This window comes from Ixodes scapularis, unplaced genomic scaffold, assembly GCF_016920785.2.
Source record: "Ixodes scapularis isolate PalLabHiFi unplaced genomic scaffold, ASM1692078v2 PGA_scaffold6__148_contigs__length_123643588, whole genome shotgun sequence".
NCBI classification, from domain to species: Eukaryota; Metazoa; Arthropoda; class Arachnida; order Ixodida; family Ixodidae; genus Ixodes; species Ixodes scapularis.
The window spans coordinates 74,676,055-74,696,661 of record NW_024609881.1 but is presented as its reverse complement, the minus strand read 5'-3'; the positions used below and the strand labels follow the sequence as shown (position 1 = coordinate 74,696,661).

Below are 20,607 nucleotides of genomic sequence, written 5' to 3'. Positions count from 1 at the left end.
CGACACACATAATATTCATGTAATCATCGTGAATATTTAACGCGTTTGATATATTCTACAGTGAGATGTTATGCCGTGAGTGCTAAGCTCCATTGCGCAACTCGGCTGTTAGGAACTTTGTGAAAACATGGCGGCAAGTCAGAAAAACGCCCAACCTGGTCCAAGTTTGGCAATCCTAGGCGTCTAACTTGGGGATAATAGTGTTTTGCTCCAAGGCGTTAGTTAGGGCCGAATAATTTTTTCTTTTTTTACGTTTATACTTAGTTGTTTTTTTTCTGGTTCGCCAAATAAGTGCCAATGTGCGAGACACGAGCCAAAAATGCCACGTATGAACCGAACAACCAGCAGTGAAGCCTTAAGGCCGGTTCAGACACTTGCGTTTGAGTGCGTTTGACTGCGTTGCGTCGAGAACCTAAAGCGAGTCACCGGCACATCTGTGCTTCGTATGAAGCGTGGAATCCAATTCAAGGAATCATCTTGGCGCGCGATATTAACAGCTTGGATGTCCTGGTTTCTCGCTGCCGCAACGCAGTCAAACACAGTCAAACGCAACTGTCTGAACCAGGCATTACTCTATACTTTAATCCAGCTTCGCTGGTCTGCCATGCACGCGCGCTCGTGAGATGGAGGCGCAGTTCAAGACAGCGGGCCCGTGCTTGCAGCATCGGCTTTGCTTGGAGCTAAGCTGAAATGTAGTATAGAACTTGCTCGGAAATTTAGGCACAATGTTGCCACGTATCAGCCAAACAACCAGCAGTGAAGCTTAATTCTGACACCTATTTGTCAATTTAGGGCCATGTACTTCGACTAGCCAAAAAACATCGAGTTTGGTTAAACTATTTAGAGCCCAGCTCATAGGCGCCCGTTTCCGTGTTTCGCGGCGTCGGCGTCGGCGTAACCGCGCTAAATTTAGCGGGAAAATTGACGTCACGTGACCTCAACAGGAATTCAACTCCCTGCTAAATTTAACGGGGAATTCAGTTTCTCCGCTAGATTTAGATGAAGAATGGACGTCACGTGACCCCCAACACCAATTCAATTCCCCGCTACGTGTCCTCAACACAAATTGAATTCCCTGCCAAATTTAGCGGGACACTGAATTCGTGTTGAGGTCACGTAGGGGGGATCGAATTGTTGTTCACGTCACGCGAAGTCAATTTTCCCACCAAATCTACCGGATAAACTGAATTTGACCGCTAAATCTAGCGAAGAAACTGAATTTGTTCATAGGTTTCGTGACACCAATTCATGCGAAGTCATTTTCCCCACTAAATCTAATGGGGAAAGTAAACAGGAGGCAGAGGGGAGATGAGGGGAGGGAGGAGACGGATGATGAGGGGAGGAGGAGTGGGCACGGAGGAGGAGGATGTACATACCCACCCTTCCGTACCCTCCCCTCCTGTTCCTCGAGAGCTGCGCTCTAATTTCGCATTACAGATATTTGTAAACGTCTTCCAAACTTTTTGCGCTTTCAGCAACCCAAAGTCTCAAAAATGTCAACATAAAAAGCCAAGCCCCGATTTTCTTTTGCTCTCAGTGACCGTCGCTTCCAGTAATAACTGTCGTATATACTGCAATTGTGACGCGACCCATGAAATCATACGCTAAGAAGTTAGCGAACATTTAGTTAATTCCTCGTGATTGTGTTAGTGAACTTTCTATCTTATGTTCGTAGAGCTAAAAAAATAAAGCAAATAGCAATGACGGCCACCGCGCGTAGCAGTACACCGCCATATTTTATTTTAAATGTTTCCAAAAAAAGAAAATTAGAAATCGCGCTTTACATAGGGTATTTCAGTTTTTCGGCTAACTTACTCTAAGAGTGACTCGACAAACGTTGTAAAGGCTGGCACAATATATCGCGGCACAGTACGCGTGTTTAACTATCACGACATTCTTCACCTTCCTGCCGACACAGTCAATCTTTTTTTTTGTGTGTGTGTGTGGTGTGCCTGTCTACTTAACCAAGTTTAATGAGCAAATCTTTAATCTCTTAATTTATGTGTAAACACCCGAATACAAAAAGAAATATGTATTTCGTTTCGAGAAATATCCTATCGGCGCCTTTTTCATTAAGACAGCTTTTGTGTGTAAGTTGTGTTTAGCTTTAGAAAAATGTGCGCGCGATAAAAAGTTTGTTTTCACGTGGCTACCCGCCAGCGAATTGTGATGTATCGTGCTAGTGTCCCTGGTCAGATCGAAGATGTTCGACACAGAAAGGCTACGTCGCTCAAATCAACACGATCAGATGCTGTCCTCAACACTCTGTAGTACTTTTGCAACCGGAGTTTACGCCGAAACGTAGTATTATAATAGTTTTCGAATTAATTTGCGTTATGTAAACAGTCTGTCCAATAACAAAAAAAAGGAAAAAAAATCTTGACTTGTGAAATTGAACCGTGAACAATGGTGCGTTGGTTGGGCATACGGAGCAGCGTCCACCAGCTTTTTTTAATTCTAGGCCTAAGTTATAGCTTGTATCTCAGATTTGATGTAACGGACTGAGCACTACCCGACCCATGTTTGTATAGGTTGTATCTCGTTTCAGATAATGTCACTACATTAAATCAACGAACGGCAGAAGAAATGCACGATATTGAAGAGTCCACCCATTACGTGGGACTATGGGGGCAGTATGTATACAGAATCATTTTTAATCACGCCAACTGGTGGTGGTACGCCCACGCAATGAGAAAATATCTCAACAAGACCGACATCGTCCGGTGGTATGACGGTTTTGCCATCCTCAACAATTACCTGAGGGATGAGTTGGCAGATGAGATCTACGGCAGGTTTAACCTAAATACAAAGGTGAGCTCATTAGATTAAGCTACACTTTTCTGTTTGCCTTTCCTTTCATGATTTTTTATTCCTTCCTCTTGTGCACGTAAGGGAAGATATAGGATTGTTTTGGTGCAGAACATTATTATTATTAATTATTTTATATAAGCGACTTCCATGCGACAATTGGTTATAGAGTTTATGGGATAACCGATGGTACATCAGCCTTAACAATACTTGGTAATCAGTCTAAATAATAATTTAAAAAACACAGTAGAGCTCTTCAATATTCTGTCACTCTGTCTGTACACCGTTCAATATTACATGTTCGAACCAAAGGAGCAATCTCGAATGTATATATTGCACACACTACTGTGTTATATGTAATACACGGTTGTGAGTCTCGTATTGGATGAAACCCAAGAATCTCTTTATTTGTTTTAGCCTGCTTTATAATAACAGTTCGACTGGGGCTAAAAGCTGTCATATTGTAATATTTTATTTTGCTGGTTATCAATCAATCGATCAATCAATCAATGTTTATTTTTCTCTTGTGCTAAGCAACAGCTCAAAAGCCTACTGGGTTAAGCACACACAATTGAAAGACACACAAGATACAGAGTAAACAAAATAAAGTGTTGTGAAAAAAAAAAGGTAGCATGTCAGTCGGATTAACAACTGGCGAATATTCAACGGTTTTAATCGGCCATACAAAATTCCTATCACTGCAGCTAATCTGAGGCAAATAAAAAGCATTTAATTAAGAAAATATGTTCAGATACCTAAAGCTCTAACTTTTGAAAAATATTATTCCTGAGCCAAATATAGCCTTTGATGTCAGTGACGCTTATAATTCCCTATCAATAACATTTCCAACAATTCTTGTATTTGGGCTTTCTGCTTTGTCATTCTGAGGTATACTGCGCTGCGAAGTTACACTTAACTCATAAAGGCTAAACTATGAAATGATATGAAAGACAGCTAACAGGATGACGTACTTGTGAAAGCACAAACTAGCAAGTGTTTATTTTTCGTTTCTTCTTCTTCCTTGTTTTAAAGGATGAAGATTGCTTAATAATTCACAGAATTGAAAATTCATGTTTTTGCGGGCAAGTATAGACCAGGTATTTTAGGTTACAGATATCTGCTGGAGTTTAGATGACGGACATGTACCTGAGAAATCGTGGAAAGGACTGGGACGACTAACGTATCTTCTGTCATTTGTGGAAAGTTGGTGTTGCAGCTATTTGTGTTTATCCTGTTGCCACTCTGGAGCTGATGTTCACCCTGTTGTGCTGCGGGATCTTTCTAAGCAGTTCTATTTCTGTTTGTTTTAAAGCTATTGAGGGTTCACTGATGCACTTGTCATGCCTTTCGGAAGCCATGTCGAAAGCTTTCATGATTTCGCGCTTGGTCTTGTCTTGTAATCTATCTAAGAGGGTTTTGGTTCCAAGGAGAGCTTCTCAGCTGCCCTTGTACAGTGTGCTGCCAGGTTACCATATGCCTGCAGCTGCACGAAAGCGTATTTGTGCTCTCTTAGTCTGTCATTTATGCGTCTCCCCGTTTGTCTTATGTATGATCTCCCACACGTCAATGGTATTTTGTATACAACTGCTTCAGTGCAGTCAACGAACTTGTATTTGTGTTTCACCTTACACGATGCTTGACCTTTGTGTTGCTTTCCGGTTCATTCACCTTCTTGCATAAACCTTCTAGTTTAAAAGGGACGGATTAGGCCACTCTTACTTCATGCTTTTCTGTTATATTTTTCATCACATAAAAAACATTGTAGATGTATGGCAGCACAACCACTGTTTTTTTGTCAGTAGTCTTCTCCTAGGTTTTACCTTTGCCTGTGAGTGTGTTTATGCCTTTTTTTGCTATGGCCACCATTAGTGGTTCTGGATGACCGCTTGCTTGTAGTCGGCTTCTCTGTATTTGTAGGCTGTCTGAAACTCTGTGGAAACACGATTTTATGAAGGCTTGAAGACACATCCTGAGGCGACGCTCCTCTTTACTATCTTTGAGTATCCTGAGTCGAACGGCAGTATTCCCTTTTCCCCTCTCGTCTTATACATCCAGCACGTGTCTCTTTCCCTGAATGGCATGTTGATATCCAAAAATTGTAAGCTGCCTCTATCCGGTAAATTGAATGTGAATTCCAGTTTTCTGTGTACGTCCTTGAACTTCTGCACGATTTTTGTGCACATATCCTTTGCCATTTTGTTCATCGGAAAGCATACGAAAAAATCGTCTACGTATCTGAAACCCCTCACTACTCCATTCTCCTGGAAAAAAAAAAAAAAACTGATGTAATGTCTTATTGCCTCGTGCGAGGTATATGTCGGATAATGCTGGTGCTCTGCATGAACGTATGCATATGCCTTCTGTCTGTTAGTGTACTTTCCCGTCTAGCATGACGTGTAGGGAGCATAAATAGGTTCGTAGGTTCGTATGAGACGCTAGAAATCCTTTGTGCCAATCCCACTGTGATTTTGAAACTTTAATGTACCCTACGTGTCGATGCATTCTTCCATTTCCTCTAGTGCTCCTTCTTGTGGGATTTTGTAATATATATGTTTTACGTCCACTGAAAAGGCGGTGATGGGCTATATTACTTTAAAAAATTTGATCACGTCTTCTGAGTTGCGTACTAAGAATGGATCGTATACTTGGAGATGTAACAGGTGTTTCTGCAATTCCTTAGCGATCACAAGCTGCCAGGCTCTTTATTCTTCCACTATCACACTGAATGGGCTGTCTTCCCTGTGCGTCTTTACAGCAAATAATGGATTTGGACATGGTTCCTGGCTTTCTTTAACTTTTTTTGCGATTGAGTTGAAGACTAATTTTTCACCCTCTCGTGCTACTTGTCCTCTTCCGTTTTTCCTACTTCTTTCGTTCATGTCCTTCCGTACCTTGAACTTTCTTTTCCAGGGATTCTTGCGCTTTAATTTCGTACGTCCCTTGTTCCAAGATGACAAATTCTCCTGTTTTGTCAGCCAGCAGGAGGCGGCAGTTGTTTCTTCTGAGCCGTAGTAACGTGTTGTTGGTGTTCAAGCCTGCTTGCCTGGCAATTTCTTGTTTGTCGGAAACCTCCTGCATGCCCTTCTAAGCACTCCTCTCTCTCTCTCCTTCCGTAACTTTCCTTGCAACATCACGTGCCATGCCGATCAAGTCTACTGTGTTTGCCTTCGGCTGTACTGTGTATTTGGGACCCTTCCCTAATGTCTCGGAGGTCACTTTTGGAATTGTCAGGTTGATCATATTGATTATCCTTTCATTTCCGTTATTCTTCCTTTTTCCCTTTCTCAGCATATGGTTGAAACATGACTTCCACTGACTGTCACCCTAATTTTCCGCTATATTCAGAAAGTATTTCTACATCATCTTGGCCTGTGCTGGCGTAACAGATGAGTCGCAGATACTCCTGATGTTGAGCTTGAAAAAACGTACTGGCAACCTCTTGCAGCATCGCCTTACTGTTGCCTCTGCTGGTGCCATCCTTCCAAACAGGTAAATTAGAACAGGTGCTGACGCCCCGTGGGTTAGGGCGTATGTCAGTATGCGTGTCCTACATTTTGCCCCCTCGATATATCTGATGAAAACATGAAATGCGTTGAAGAGCATGTGATGGAGAAACATGTAAGCCCGATGCACTCGAAATGAAGCCTAACAATGCTTGGATTTGGGCTAGTTGGTTTTAGAGCAGCTCTTAGGGGCCCGTTTCCAGCCTGAGCGGCGTCGGCGTCGGCGTCGGCGTCGGCGTCGGCGTAACCGGGGGGGGGGGGGTCACGTGACTCCCGAGGTCACGAGACCCCCCGCCCCCCCCCCCTCCCCCGAGACCACGTGACCCCCCCGGGGTCACGTGACTACCCGCAGGTGACGTGACCCCCCTCAGTACCCTTCCCTACTCCTCCTCAAGAGCTGCGCTCCAATTCGGCGTTACAGGGATTTGTAAACGGCTTTAATTTTTTCTTGAGTCTGAAGTATAGTGCGTTGCGAAGTTACACTTAACACATAGAGACGTAAACTATGAGATAACATGAAAGAGGGTTAAGAACATAATGTACTTGTGAAAGTGAAGACTAACAAATGTTTATTTTTCGTTTCTTCTTCTTCCTTCTTCATACCTTTGTTTTGAAGGATGAAGATTGCCTGATAACTCACGGAATCGAAAAAATTGTCATTGCGTGCAAGTATAGACAAGGTGTTATAGGGGACAGATATATGCTGGCGTTTAGATGACGCGTATGTACCTGAGAAATCGTGGAAAGGACTGGGACGTTTAATTACTTTTCTGTCATTTACAGACAGTTGGTGTTGCTGGTGTTTGTGTTTATGCTGCTACCACCCTGGAGCTGATGTTCGCCCTGTTGTGCAGCGGAATCTTTTTAAGCCGTACTATTCTTTTTGACTGTTTTGTATGATTTTTTAATGCTTTAATAGATGATTTTTTTTGGTATGCTTTCTGATGCACAAAATGACGAAGGAGATGTGCGAAAATTCATAGAGAAGCTCAGAGAACTACAGAGAGGACTGGAATTCACATTCGAATTACCGCATAGAGGCAGCCTACAGTTTTTGGATATCAAAATGACATTTGGGGAAGGGCACACGTGTTGGATGTATGAGACGAGGGAGAAAAGGGAATACTGCCATTCGACTCAGGATACTCAAAGATACTAAAGAGGAGTGTCGCCTCAGGATATGTCTGCAAGCCATAAGAAAATCATGTTTCCACAGAGTGTCGGATGGTCTACAAATACATATAAGCCGACTACAAGCGAGCGGTCATCCAGAACCGATAATGGTGGCCATAGCGGAAAAATTCATAAACACACAAGTAAAAGTAAAACCAATGAGATGACTACTGAAAAAAAAAAAAAGACAGTGGTTGTGCTGCCATACATCCACAATTTTTCGCATAGGATAAAAAAAATCGCAGGAAAACATGAGGTAAGAGTGGCCTTATTGGCCCCTGTTAAACTAAAAGGTTTATGTAAGAAGGTGAATGAACCGGAAAACAACACAAAAGGTCAAGCATCGTGTAAGGTGAAACACAAACACAAGTTCGTTGGCTGCACTGAAGGAGTTGTATACAAGATACCACTGACGTGTGGAAGATCATACTGCCACGCTCGTCGGGTAGCGACCGCGTACGTGGCCGAGTGGTTACCGTGCTTGACTGTCGCGCGGAAAGTCTGGGTTCGATTCCAGTCAGTGGAATGCTCTTTCATTTGTTCTTTCTACACTGCGTTCTAGTGTGTTCGAGAACATTCTCGTATGATCGAGTTCCGAATGTTCCATTCGCCGAGCAATCTAGGCCTATTGTGCCAGAACCCAACGTACATAAGGGACTCCGCGTGCTGATCTGCAGTCAGTCTCGCCCCAGCGTTCGACTCTGCTGTTACGCCGACTTCGACGCCGGCGACGCTCTGTTATTATCTTTAGTACACCTTTTATTTTTGGCACAAGTTCGCTACATTAAACGTTTATTTCTTCCTGTTTATTTATTGGTTGTTGGTCACCACCCGAGACAATACATAGGACAAACGGGGAGATGTATAAATGAGAGACTAAGACAGCACAAATGCGCGTGCGGACAGCTGCAGACATCTAGTAACCTCGCAGCACACTGTGCAAGATGAAGCTGCGAAGTTCTTCTTAGAATCAGAACCATCTTAGATAGATCACAAGACAGGATCAAGCGCGAAATCATGAAGGCTTTTCACGTGGCTTCTGGAAGGCATGGCACGTGCATCAGTGAACCCTAAATAGCTTTAAAACAAAAAATAGAACTGCCTAAAAACTCCCGCAGCACAACAGGGAAAAAATCAGCTCCAGGGTGGCAACGACATAAACACAAAATAGCAGAAATACCAACTGTCTACAGAAGACAGAAGAGACATTAATCGTCCCAGTCCTTTCCACGATTTCTCAGGTACATGCACGTCATCTAAACTCCAGCATATATCCGTCACCTGAAACACCTTGTCTACACTTGCCCGCAAAAACATTAATTTTCAATTCCGTAGATTATGAGGCAATCTTCATCCTTTAAAACAAAGGTATAAAGAAGGAAGATGAAGAAACGAAAAATAAACAGTTGTTAGTCTGCGCTTTTACAAGTACTTCATGCTCTTACATGTCTGTGATAACATCTCATAGTTTACGTCTTTACGTGTTAAGTGTAACTTTGCAGGGCAGTATACAGCAGAACACCAAAATTTCACTAGCACCAGAAGAAAGTGGTAAGACGAAGAGACATTGGAGGCTCTTCCCTAAGTATCTTTTTAAAATTTTGTGCAGGATCTTCAAGTCACAGCAGTAACTTAACCAGCAATCACACTTTAGCCAAAAGAAGGGTAAAATAATTATAAATAAAAAAATAGTAAACTCCAGAGCGCACTATGATGTTTACTACTTGCTAATTCTGCGCGCACCCACGCAAAATAAAAATAAAATATTTAAGATTAAAATAAATGAAGTGCGCAGTATCTTATGCTAAAGAAATTTATTGATGTATCTGGCTGTAGTTATAAAGTAATTGTTTGACTGATGGTTGGAGTAGACAATTGCTATAAATACTATAAATTTTAATGTGTTTAGGCCTTGGTTATTTAAAGTGGATTATACAAGGGCAACTGCGTTCAAAAATTAAAACAAATTAAATTACTGTTATCACTTCAGCGGCTCAAAATATGACAGCCGAAACATTACGTTAAAATGAAGCCATGTACTCCCCTAACACGATTATCAAAGACGCCAGCAGCTGCTGTTTGGCAGGCGACCAGTGGGTTAGCTGCTAGTGAAGCAACAGTGGGCTGCGACCTAAACTATACTCCGTGTCATTAGTTGTGTGCAGTAAAGGCGAAGGCAACGCCAGACAAGAGAGAAAGGGCTAGCACTGGGAAGGCAGAACGGGATAGGAGGTCGATAGAGAAAGGAATAGCACTAGGAACGTTAGACAAGAGATATTGTTTCTTTCCTTGTTCCTAGCCTTCCTAGTGCTTGCCCTTTCTCCCTTCACGTGGACATGCCTTTACTTGAACTGCACGCGACTGGTGACACGGAGTGTAGTGCTTTGGTTCATATTCTATGCTTTTTTTTTCTGTTGTGTAAAGTAGTAATTAGGGAGCTGCTTCCCGCGTTTCTCTTTTTTTTTGTATTGGCATTTTTCCTGAGCCTCCAGTATGTCCTATTATTTCTTTTTATAGTAGTGGTTTTGTACGGAAACAACGCAGTCAAGTTGTGCCTGCCTGCACGACACCACAGCATGAACACGCCAAATACATAGTGTCGTGAATGGCCCCAGAAAGTAGCGTCTGCTGAGCGGAGAACGAACGCTCTACACAACGCGACATGCAAGTTTTTCACGTTTAAGTTAACCTAGCGATGTAGCCAGCTACCCCAGAAGAGCTCGAACTCTTGTTCTCATTGCACTCAAATCGAGGAACATGCCCCTTCAAACGGCTGTGCAGCGTGTGAATGTCATGCCGCTCAATCGTATGCTAATAGCGCATTCACTTCCTCTCTTACGTGTACAATTGATTTTCAGTTCCGAGAGCAAGAAACAGGAATATAGCGATGCAGCCAGGCTATACGCTTTGCACATCTATCATGGCCGGCACCCAGTTGCCAACACCAAACGCCCTTTTGTTTTTTCTTTTGTTTTGTTCAAATAGACGGCGCGTGGAACTTGCTTTTAGAGCGCAGCTCTTAGGCGCCGATTTCTGGCTTGAGCGGCGTCGCTGTCGCCGTCGCCGTCGGCGTAACCGCACGGTACATTATGAGCAAATTCCCCAATTCCCCCGCTAAATTTAGCGGGAAAATTTCCCCGCTAAATCTAGTGGGAAAGTTTCTCCTAGTGACCCCCCCCCCCCCGCCGAGGTCACGCGACCCCCCACGTGACCCTCTCAAGTCACGTGACCTCCCCAGGTGCCGTGAACCTCAAAACCACGTGGCCTCCCCCCCCCCCCCCCCCCGAGAACACGTGACCCTCAGTACTCTTCCCTCCTCCTCCTCAAGAGCTTCTCTGTAATTCGGCGTTACAGGGAGTTTAAACGGCTTTCATTTTTTAGCCTCCAGCTTTATCCGCGACAACTGTTTTTTTTTAATATTCTGTATATGTACGACGCGAAGGCCTAAAAGAGAAGCAGCCAACCTTACTTTTTCAAATTGATAGCTTGGCGAGGTCAACGGCCATCCGTACCGCGTAGCGCTGCACACACGTGACGTCGTCGCCGCATTACTACAGTGCCTGGCGTGCGTCTTCGACTGGTGTGTTTAGCGTCCCATTCCTTCTATACATCATGTGGCAAGAAATGACGTCGCAAAAACCGGAGTGGCCTGCTGTCGGATGTCGCGATCCTGGTGTTGGGTCGAAGAAATGCTGTCGAAAAACACGGGCGAACCCGAGTGTCGCTGTCGTCGCGGCGTCCCAACTTATGGCTGCCTAAGCTTCCGTGGTCTGTAAAGTTGGAGAGGCGTCTGGCCACATCAACCACCGATGATAAGACACCACCAGGATCGCGACCGGCGAGAGCATGCCACTTCTATGACGTCATCAGACGAAAATCGAGGGACCACTTTTTGGGGCGCGGTAAAGACACCAGTCGGAGACGGGTTCCAGGCACCATAGCCGCACCGTTGATGATCAGTAGCTTCGTTCGATTTACCGGCACCAGTGCTCAAAAGGGTAGAGCAGCGTACTTCCGGTATGTGTATTGAGATACGACCGGAAGTACGCCGCCCTACACTTTTCTGCACCGGTGTACGAGGTGCAGGTAAATCGTACGAAGCTAGCGTTGCTGTCCCTCCCCTGCAGATAGTTTCGGTTTCGCCCTGCATGCCCGAAACCAAACTTTGAGCCAAACATGTCTAAGCTACTCAAATATCCTTCCTCCTCCTCAATAGCTGCGCTCTAATTCGGCGTTACAGGGTGTTGTAAACGTCTTTCATTTGTTTTTAACTTTATTTTAACTGGTATGTATTGCTCCAGGGGTAATCGGGGGAGCGTCAGTTTTTTTCGGAAATGGCGGCAAGTATTGGATAACGGTAAGTCACCACAGAGTAGTTGTATTACTCTCACCGACGAAATATTTAGCGCAGTACACCTATAAGGCACTTATTTGTATCAGTCTTTTAGCCGCCAATGCTTTACTCAGAGAAATGACCAGATGACGTCTCGAAGGAGGATAGGGCGTTTTCACATCACGATACACCATTTTTTGTTTCCGAATTTAGGACATGTACTTTGAAGTCGGCAATTTTACTTTCTTCAGAAATTACCAGCGAACACACTGTAGCAAAGTACAAGTACAAAATCAGATACTGTACTTCAAGTAAAGTACAAGTTTTTAATACTACTTGAAATAGTACTTTAAGTAGCATTGGCTTATACCCGTGCCGTACGGGAAACTCGAATGCCATTTACAACGAATGACATTTTGTGTGATCGGCCAATCAGCTCGCAATCTGTCGCACGTGGAATGCGCTACGCGTGGAGTGTCGCGCGCTGATTGGCCGTCCGCTCAAATGTCATTCGTTGTAAATGACATTCGAGTTGCCCGTGTGGCACGGGCAGACTCGCGCCTATCTCAAATAGTCTACTCAAGATGCTGTAACTTAAATACTTTTTGGAGTATCTTGGTATCTTGCAAATACCTTTGATGGAGAGTATTTAATACTCTATTTTAATTACAATTCCGAGTACCTTGTACTCATTATTTAAATACATTTTTGACATTCCGCCATTTTCCGAGTTTCTCGGTATGAAGTGGGGTGGGCGTGGCAAGGGCAAACATGAACATTCTTTTGAGCAACCGAATCCTGTTGCTAGCTCCGATTAGCTACGGTGACCTTAACTGAGCTCGTGAAAATATCGCTTTTTTGCCGGCTGTGACTCATATTTCAGTCCAAAGTTCGTACAATGAAGGTTCTCCCCTCGCCTTCCCAAAGGCGCCTTTTGATTCTACGAAGTTTCCCCCGAAAAAATCCTCAAACCAAAGGTGTGGTTTTACCGAAGTAAAGATGCCACCCTGAGGCGCAAGCAGACCGGGATACGACCTATGAGAACAATGCAGACTTAAGCGCCAAGAAATAACAATTAGAAGAAAATGACAAGTGGACACACACAAAAAAGTAGACATTTTTGTTTTGCTTTTTGTATAATTGACCCCGCTAAAGCAAAACGTCGAGGTTTTTTTTTGTGTTGTCAGTCCGGCATTTATTGCTCTCGCGAACACTGTAAGCGAACATTGATAAGCAGAGAACAGTACAGGAAACAAACTAGGAGCTGGGTGACCTTTCAAAACGCCAACAAAGTGTCCCCCAACGTTGAGTGCTTTTCCGAACGCAACCTACTTGAAGAAGGTGCGACCACTGCCGTGGCTATTATGTGGGTTCTCTTAGTTATCCATTCACTGATATCCGTGTCCCAAGTTCGTTTATAGCGAACTCCCCGTATAGGGAATATGGATTGTAGTTAAAACGATGCGTCTAAAGTGCGCCGCAGGATGTGATATTCAGCGATGTCACTATTGGCAAAGCGCTCTGACCCGTTTGTCACCCCCACACCTCGGTGTTTACCCAACACAAGGCCTGTGCACATGCCCCGAGGCCTTGTGGGCTCGTTCGTGTCATCTTTTTTAGTAGAGCGCGGGGCATAGTGTAATGAAAAAATACCACCAGTTAGTGAAGTGTCGTTAAGTGCCGGATCTCCCCCGAAAGCGGTCGTCAGAGGATGCGAACTTGACTCACTTTGGCTCTTGTGCCGAGCTGGGCAGGATGCATGCTGCATTGTTCATGCAGGCCGGAGTGGTAACAAAAGAGCCCCTCCTCCCCCTCACCGGAGAACACGAACTCCAACCGAACGCTGACGCCGCGTTCGGTTAAGTCAGCCGAGCTCTGAACCATTGTATTTGTCGTCCCCATCCATCAAGTTCTAAAGTTAACCGCTTAGGGCGCCACGGTCTGATCTTTTCCCCAAGCGACCTCTTTCTTGTTGTCCCAGAAATGTTTTGTAATATCTGTCAGTGCTATAAGGGAGTTTTCGTAGACCGCGTTTCCTCCTCCACTAAGCCCTCCGCAACGAAGCAGCCGCTACTGCGCCGGCGCGATGATGGCCTTGACTGTAGAGTTCCGGCTAGCGTAGCTCGTTGGGGAGAGCGTTGCGGGAAACGGTCTACGAAAACTCCCTATTGCCACGTGCGTTGCCCAGCTAGCACGTGGCCTAATGGTTACCGCGCTTGGCTGTCGCGCGGAGGCTCCGGGTTCGATACCAGAAAGCGGACTTTTCTTTTATTTATTTCTTCAACTTGACATTCTGGTAAGTTCGAGAATTTTGTCGTCTGATCGAGTTACGAATGTTCTACGCGCCGAACTTTCTACGCCGAATGTTCCAGAAACCCACTCGGGTACAAAAGGTGCTCCGAGTGGCGGTCCGGGGTCAGCCTCGCCCCGGCGGTCGATCCTGCTGTTTCGCCGAGATCGACGCCTGCGACGCTAGTCTTTCTCTCTTTTGTTTTGGGAACAAGTGCGCCCCATTATACGTTTAGTTTCTTCAGTTATTCGCCGCCTCATCATTTATCATTCGTGACAATATCCTTATCTTATAGTCGGACTGCATAAAATAGCCCTACGATACTTTTTTTTTTCGTTTTGTGTTGTTGCGTGCTAATAAACCATTCTGATAACCCAGATTTGCGTAGCTGCATAATTAGCGTTGTCAACGACGTCGATACAAATTAAGCAATGCGGAAGTATCTTCAAAAGTAACTGAAATACATTTCTAAGTATTTGTACTCTACTCAAGATACTTTACAGTGAAAGTAACTCGAGTAGTATTTTAAATACTTTATGACTCAGGTATTTAGTAACTTAAATACTTTTATCGATTATTTTGTCCAACACTGGGCACGGGTATTAAAGTACTTCTCAATTCAGCTTGTTTTTTTGGATTAAAAAAACAAAACATTTAGGGAATTTTAAAGGTTCTCGAACGATGGTCGAATCTTGGAAGACCTGCATGTGCTGAGTTTTGGGAGGAAAGGCAACGCAAAGAGGTCCCCTTTCCGTTGCCCTTTAGCACGCAATCCTTCAAGCACAGCACGAACTACAGGAACACCATATTGGCTTCACAGCGGATGCTGCATTTTGTTGACTCTTCTGAGTGAGGCTGCAGTGTGTACGCCTCCTGCAGTGGGCGAGATTTCCTACGTCGGGGAGAAGCCCGGGGACAGACCCTTTCTTTGAATCGCCAGACTCCTTGAGCTCCGGAACACCAAGAAATGCCAGTCTTCGGCGCTAATCCCGCATTTACTGGGCCTCACTTGCGACGTACCTGTCTGTTCCCCGCGCCTCGTACCAAGTTTCTTGCTGTGGGGAGCTCGTAAACATTTTAGAGGATTTCAGACCTTCCAAACTACTTCCCCCCTCTCCCCCCTTCTTGCCTAGGCCACATTCTTCCCCCTCTTGGCAAATATTAGCAGATCTTCCAACATCCTTTCTATTTTTATGCAGGAATGTTTGTTGACCAGCAAACCTACCGTCAAAATTCAAAAGTAATTTGTAAGTTGAGTAGATGTTACTCGGAAAAAGTAATTAAAGTACACTTCTAATTATCGCTATCAAAATGTAATTGAAAGTCACTAAATTACTCAGAAAAGTAGTTAAACTACAGTAACCTGAGTAGAGTAGTTGAACTGCGTACAAGTCTGCTTTTAGCCACGATATTTACAAAACTGAACGCAACTGAAAAGAAAGGAGGAAAAAAAACTTTTAATCAGGGACACTGAATGATTTGAAAACGGTCGTTATCCCAAATTAAAAAAAAAAAAATATTGACGGAAGTTGGCATCTATATTAAATGTGTGTCGTTTCATATCTTTCTTCTAGTATTTGTTCTTCTTTAACGCACACGTCTAAGGCATGTTCAAAAGGAATGCGTGCCCTCCAAATAAGGAAAGGGCGCGGGCGTCTGAAGACCGGCTCTGCGCGAGTCAGTCTGATAACAGACTTGTATTCTGCATTAAGACTTTGGTTTGCGATAGTTGGTTCATAATTACTTAAAAGGTTAGAAGGTGTTAGCACCTGTCTCTGTCGCGTGTGTTTCTTCTTCGTCCTTTCGTTGTTTTGAGCTTTTAATCTTTAAAATCATGTGGTTTCCGGCGGTTTTTTTTCTTTTTGTTTTTTGACTCTACATTTTTTCGTTGTGTGGTCGGCTAGAAATAATCAAATGCTTGGATTGGGTTTATTACGCACTCTAAATGCGGGGAGTGCCCGTAGCTCCTATGCAGAAAAGACTGACCTCCGAATTCAAGAACCGCCCTTTGCTTTCTACGTTCCCTCACCTTACGTAAGGAGAGGAAATGGCTTCACTTAAGGAAAGGGGCCATTTCGTTTTAAAAGTACATTTCATTCTTTCCTTAGTTCAGGAGCAGACAAAGGGTTCCTTCGCTGAGCAAAGGAGGGATGAAAGTAGACGGGTGTCGACATTAGCGTGCAATTTGGTTTCAGCATGCTCAACAGACACTCAACACAGATATTTTAGCAATTGTTTGGAGATCGAAAGTGCTTTACGACACCACACATATGAAACTGAGAATGCCGAGTTCAAGAGTAACTATAATGCGCGTGTTTTGTCCTCGCATTAGCTGCATATCGATTGGTCTCGGAACAACGCTCAAATCGCTCGCACTTTCTTTTTCTTTGAGTCGGCGCTACGGCTAACTTGAGAAGGCGACGAGCTGTGAACGTTTCGCCAACGGCTACTTTGTTTTACCCTAAGTTTAAACAAAGCCGATCCTACAAACATTTTTGTAACGGTGCATTTATTTTACGAGCGCGTGTGCATAGAAGGCCCGCAAAGCTCTGCACTCGCTATTGTAGCTTATCATCTACTCATACCCATAGCGAAACGGAATATATGTGAAATGTGTCATTACAGTGGATTTGGTTTACCTCAAACAGACTTGGTATTGGATAAGGGGGTATAGGCAGGCTAATATCCACTCAAGTTTTTCTTTGTCTTGTTTTTTGGGTGAGATTAAAAAAAAGTTTGCTATAAGGCGGTGTTTCGTGTCCTCGAACGAGGTTTTTGTACTACAATATCGTAACACTGCACTATGTCATCGCAAGTACCGGAATATATTTGTGAAGCCAATGTAAGCTGCGTTGTAAAGGTGAAGATGAGTTGACAGTTAAAATTAAATCTCCTGAATCTTGACTTGTTCAACGTGAGTCAAGAGATCGAATGTGAGCCTAAAGTTCCAATCAAGAGGTTAAACGAGTTAAGAGATACTCGATGAGAAAAACTGTCTACCCAATAAAAGAAAATAGCAGAACAGCTTAAATAAGAATAAATTGACCTAATACTTGTTTATATTTTATTATTAACACTTTCATACGTCGTTGGGGCTGGATTGCAATATAAAGATGGCTTTCGTACGTGTACGCAAGCAATTCAACGTATTCCGTTCATTGTTGTCTTTCCTACGCAGTTAATGCTGAAAAGAGCTCGAGACTTACATCATTGTTTGCCTTGCAAGCTCATTGTGAGGTTGTGTTCATCAGGAACCTCGTTGGATGCTGTCGCACTCTGTTTCTATTCGTTTCTGCATCTTGTTTGCTTGGTCCTGTCACGTTTGCCACCAGCTTACCTGGCATGAGCATCTTCTGAGTTCAAAACGGCGACATTCGGTGAACAGCATGACTCTTCACATTAACTTCACCGGTGTTCTGGAAGTGGTCGGAGAACACGGAGTAAAAAAAAAAAAAAATCACACACAATCTTTCGACGTCGGAAGGCGTCCAATACTTTTTACGCCGAATGATCTTCAACGCGGCGAGGCTTGCTACCACTCATCCACAGTCTACATCTGGTTTGTCCGCAGTCAACAATGGTACCTTTATTACTAAAATGACAGCTTCGTTTTTTTTGTTTTTTTTTCCTTGGTTTCTTGAAAAAGACCCGCGTTTGAAGCTGCTTGTGTCAAATTGTCGCTTTTTGTCCGATGTAATAGCTTAGCTGTTAGCGCCATGCAGCCAGACTAGAAAAAATGCAGGCAATCATTCGAGAAGCCAGGCTGACAGCTCGCCGACCATTGGGCAACAGTGTACCTCGTGGGAGTGGTGGAATTTGAAGGGATTGGTCGGTCCCTGGGGGAAAGGAGGCCCCAAAGAGTCTACAAAAGGAGGGCAGAGAGGGTTCTCGGGGTTTGAGTTCATTTCGATTTTGGGAGGCTAGGGACAAAGGTATGGGGTTAATTTTGTGATTTTAACTCACTGTTGAGTTCATATGTTGTTTTGTTTCGTAATCAACGTGTCCACACTCGCCACTGTGAAGCCAACCAACGCCCTAATGTGTTCAGTGGGATCGAACAGCTTTTACTTTTTTATATTCGACTTCCCGGGGGCTTCCATCGGGCGAACACCATCATCGGTCGTCACCATCCGGACCAGGACCACACCGCCCTACCTCAAGGAAGCTGACTGTCTTGGTTAAAGTTTGGCATTCCTGAACTTACCGTTGATTCGGTGTACATTGTATAACAGCAAGATCAAACTCCTTCGCAATTTCGCTTCAGATCAGACTTTTATTTGAATCCGCTGATTCGATTCACAAATTCAAATCTCACTAATTCATGCAACGGAGCCCCCAAAACCAACTTGACACGAGAACGATGTGCACTGCCCCACCATACCCTCAGCGGCCGCGCTGAAGGCTTGACGCAAGCAACGCGGTCGAATTCTTTTGCCGCTGGTGGTGACAGCCATTAAACGCGCAGTTCGCTTACTCTACTGCCCCTATTCCTGCACACTATTTCAGTAATCAGCGACGTGTAAAAAATCGCCAAGAGCCCAAAATGTCGCCATCTTGAAATCTGAAAGGAAACATCAAAGGTAGCTACGTCGCTTCCTTCAGTTTACAAGGGAAAAAGTAAGAAAACGTTATATTAAAGGAGCCGATATAAGATAAATTTATTCATGATTCGTAAGTGCACCCCCTTACGAGAGGAAAGGTGATGATCTAAAGAAAGGAGACTTCTTGAATTGGGAGGTTAGTGCTGCATTTTCCAGCGTCACTCAAAGAGGCGACTGTAGGGCTTAGATTAGACAGGACTGCTGTGTCAGCGTTCTGCCGTGAGTCATGTTCTTACTAATGGAGCAGAAGCTCCACTCCAATGCTAACGCGCCACTCTTGCCGAATGAGCGCCCTACTCTGGCATTCTTTAGGGATGGCGAAAAACACAGCATGGCAGAGCCAGGGTATAGCCTTCCTTTACTTTTCGTCACCAGCTCCTCATTGACGGAGAATGGGTCACGTGCGGCAAATGTGACCACAGTGCTTGCGGTGAAGCGGCCTTGCGGAGTGCCTAATTTAATACGAGACAGATGTCACAAAAAAAAAAAAAATTAGACGTTTTATTTTACCGAAAAAATAAACTATACTCTGTTTATTACTTGGCGTGCAACGCTGTCAAAGCTACTGGCGCGAGCGCGTGGCTTCATCCATGGTTTTGTTTACGCGAGAACTCGTGGAAATGATCAACGAGTTCAAGCCCCACACTCGCGCCACTAGCTTTGACAGCGTTGCACGCTAAGTATGAAACAGACTATAGGCATCGCCGAACGCTCATTTTCCGCCCAAAGGTAGCATAGAGGTCACAACCAGATACCAAAGTTTCCTGCCCGATCCGATACCTTATTATTCAAAAGCTATAGGTGATTTTCTGAAAAGTTAAATGGGAAAATGGTGGCCGACAAAGTTTTCGAATACATCTGGTTCTATGGCACCAGAAACCGAGAACGGGCAAAAATGGGCTCCATTTTCGCACAGAACTTTTCAGAAATTCACGTAACTTATGAATAAGGTATCGGATCGGGCTGAAACTTTGGCATCTGGTGTTGACCTCTAACGCTACTTTTGGGCGGAGGATGAGCTTTCAGCAATTCCTAGTTTAATTTTGCAATAAAAAAAAAAAAAAACTCTGTAAATTTTCTTTTTTTTTTTTGTGACGCCTTGTATATATTTTTGGTGTGAGCTAGGGAAATGTAGATCTTACGCTGAAGACTGACGAGCAGGGAGCTTTTTGAACGTTCGAACATTGCGTGTGCCGCTTACACATGTGTTATATGGTCATTCTATGACGCAAGCGCTGTTTCGACCTGAACGGCCGTGCACAAGCATGCAGAATGCAGGACGACCAAAAACGCAGCGCTCGCGCGCTTTCGAGGGACTCGGGAGAAGCACGACGGCGCATGCGCGGGGCCGCCGGTGCAGTAGCGGCGAACCGCCGCCTCATGTCGCCGCCGTCGGGTCCCCTACAGGAGCGACGGTCGCTTCTCCCGCAGTACTTTAATTTTAAAAAATTTAAACCGTTGCGATACTCGGCTCCGCACAGAGTTACTCGAATGCCCCCTTCCCTCCAGTTGACCAAACATTTTTTTTTTTCTGGTATAGTCATTGTTTTTAGATCGGTGATATACACAGTTCGCGTGGTACCGCTAAGGACGCCCGGCGCAATTTGTCTCTCAGGCGTTTCTGGTTTGTCTTTGTCGCCCGGGTTTGCAACTGAACTGCTTTACGTCCCGACTTTTGCAGTCATTCAAAACCGAGATTACGAACGGGCGCCTTGATGCTATTCTGCCGAAAAACTTCACCTACATACACAGCGTCGCCGTTTGGCCTTGGAGGAACCCTCCCCATCGTGTTCGAGCCGTCCTCGGGTGAGAGCTTGGCGGAGTGCTTTGGAACGTATTTCTGTGACTCCCAGGCAGTACTCTAGAAAAAGGCTTCAATAGACCCGTGCACACATTTGC

At 44.4% G+C, this 20,607-nt stretch overlaps 1 long non-coding RNA gene across 1 annotated transcript in view; it reads left to right on the top strand.

Annotated features, from left to right (window-relative positions):
• Positions 1–2,674: 2,674 nt before the first annotated feature.
• Positions 2,675–20,607, top strand: part of LOC120836694 — a 32,096-nt gene continuing 14,163 nt past the window's right edge. The window contains exon 1 of the long non-coding RNA XR_005714721.2: positions 2,675–2,811. This is a non-coding gene — a long non-coding RNA (uncharacterized LOC120836694). The remainder of the gene's footprint in view (positions 2,812–20,607) is intronic.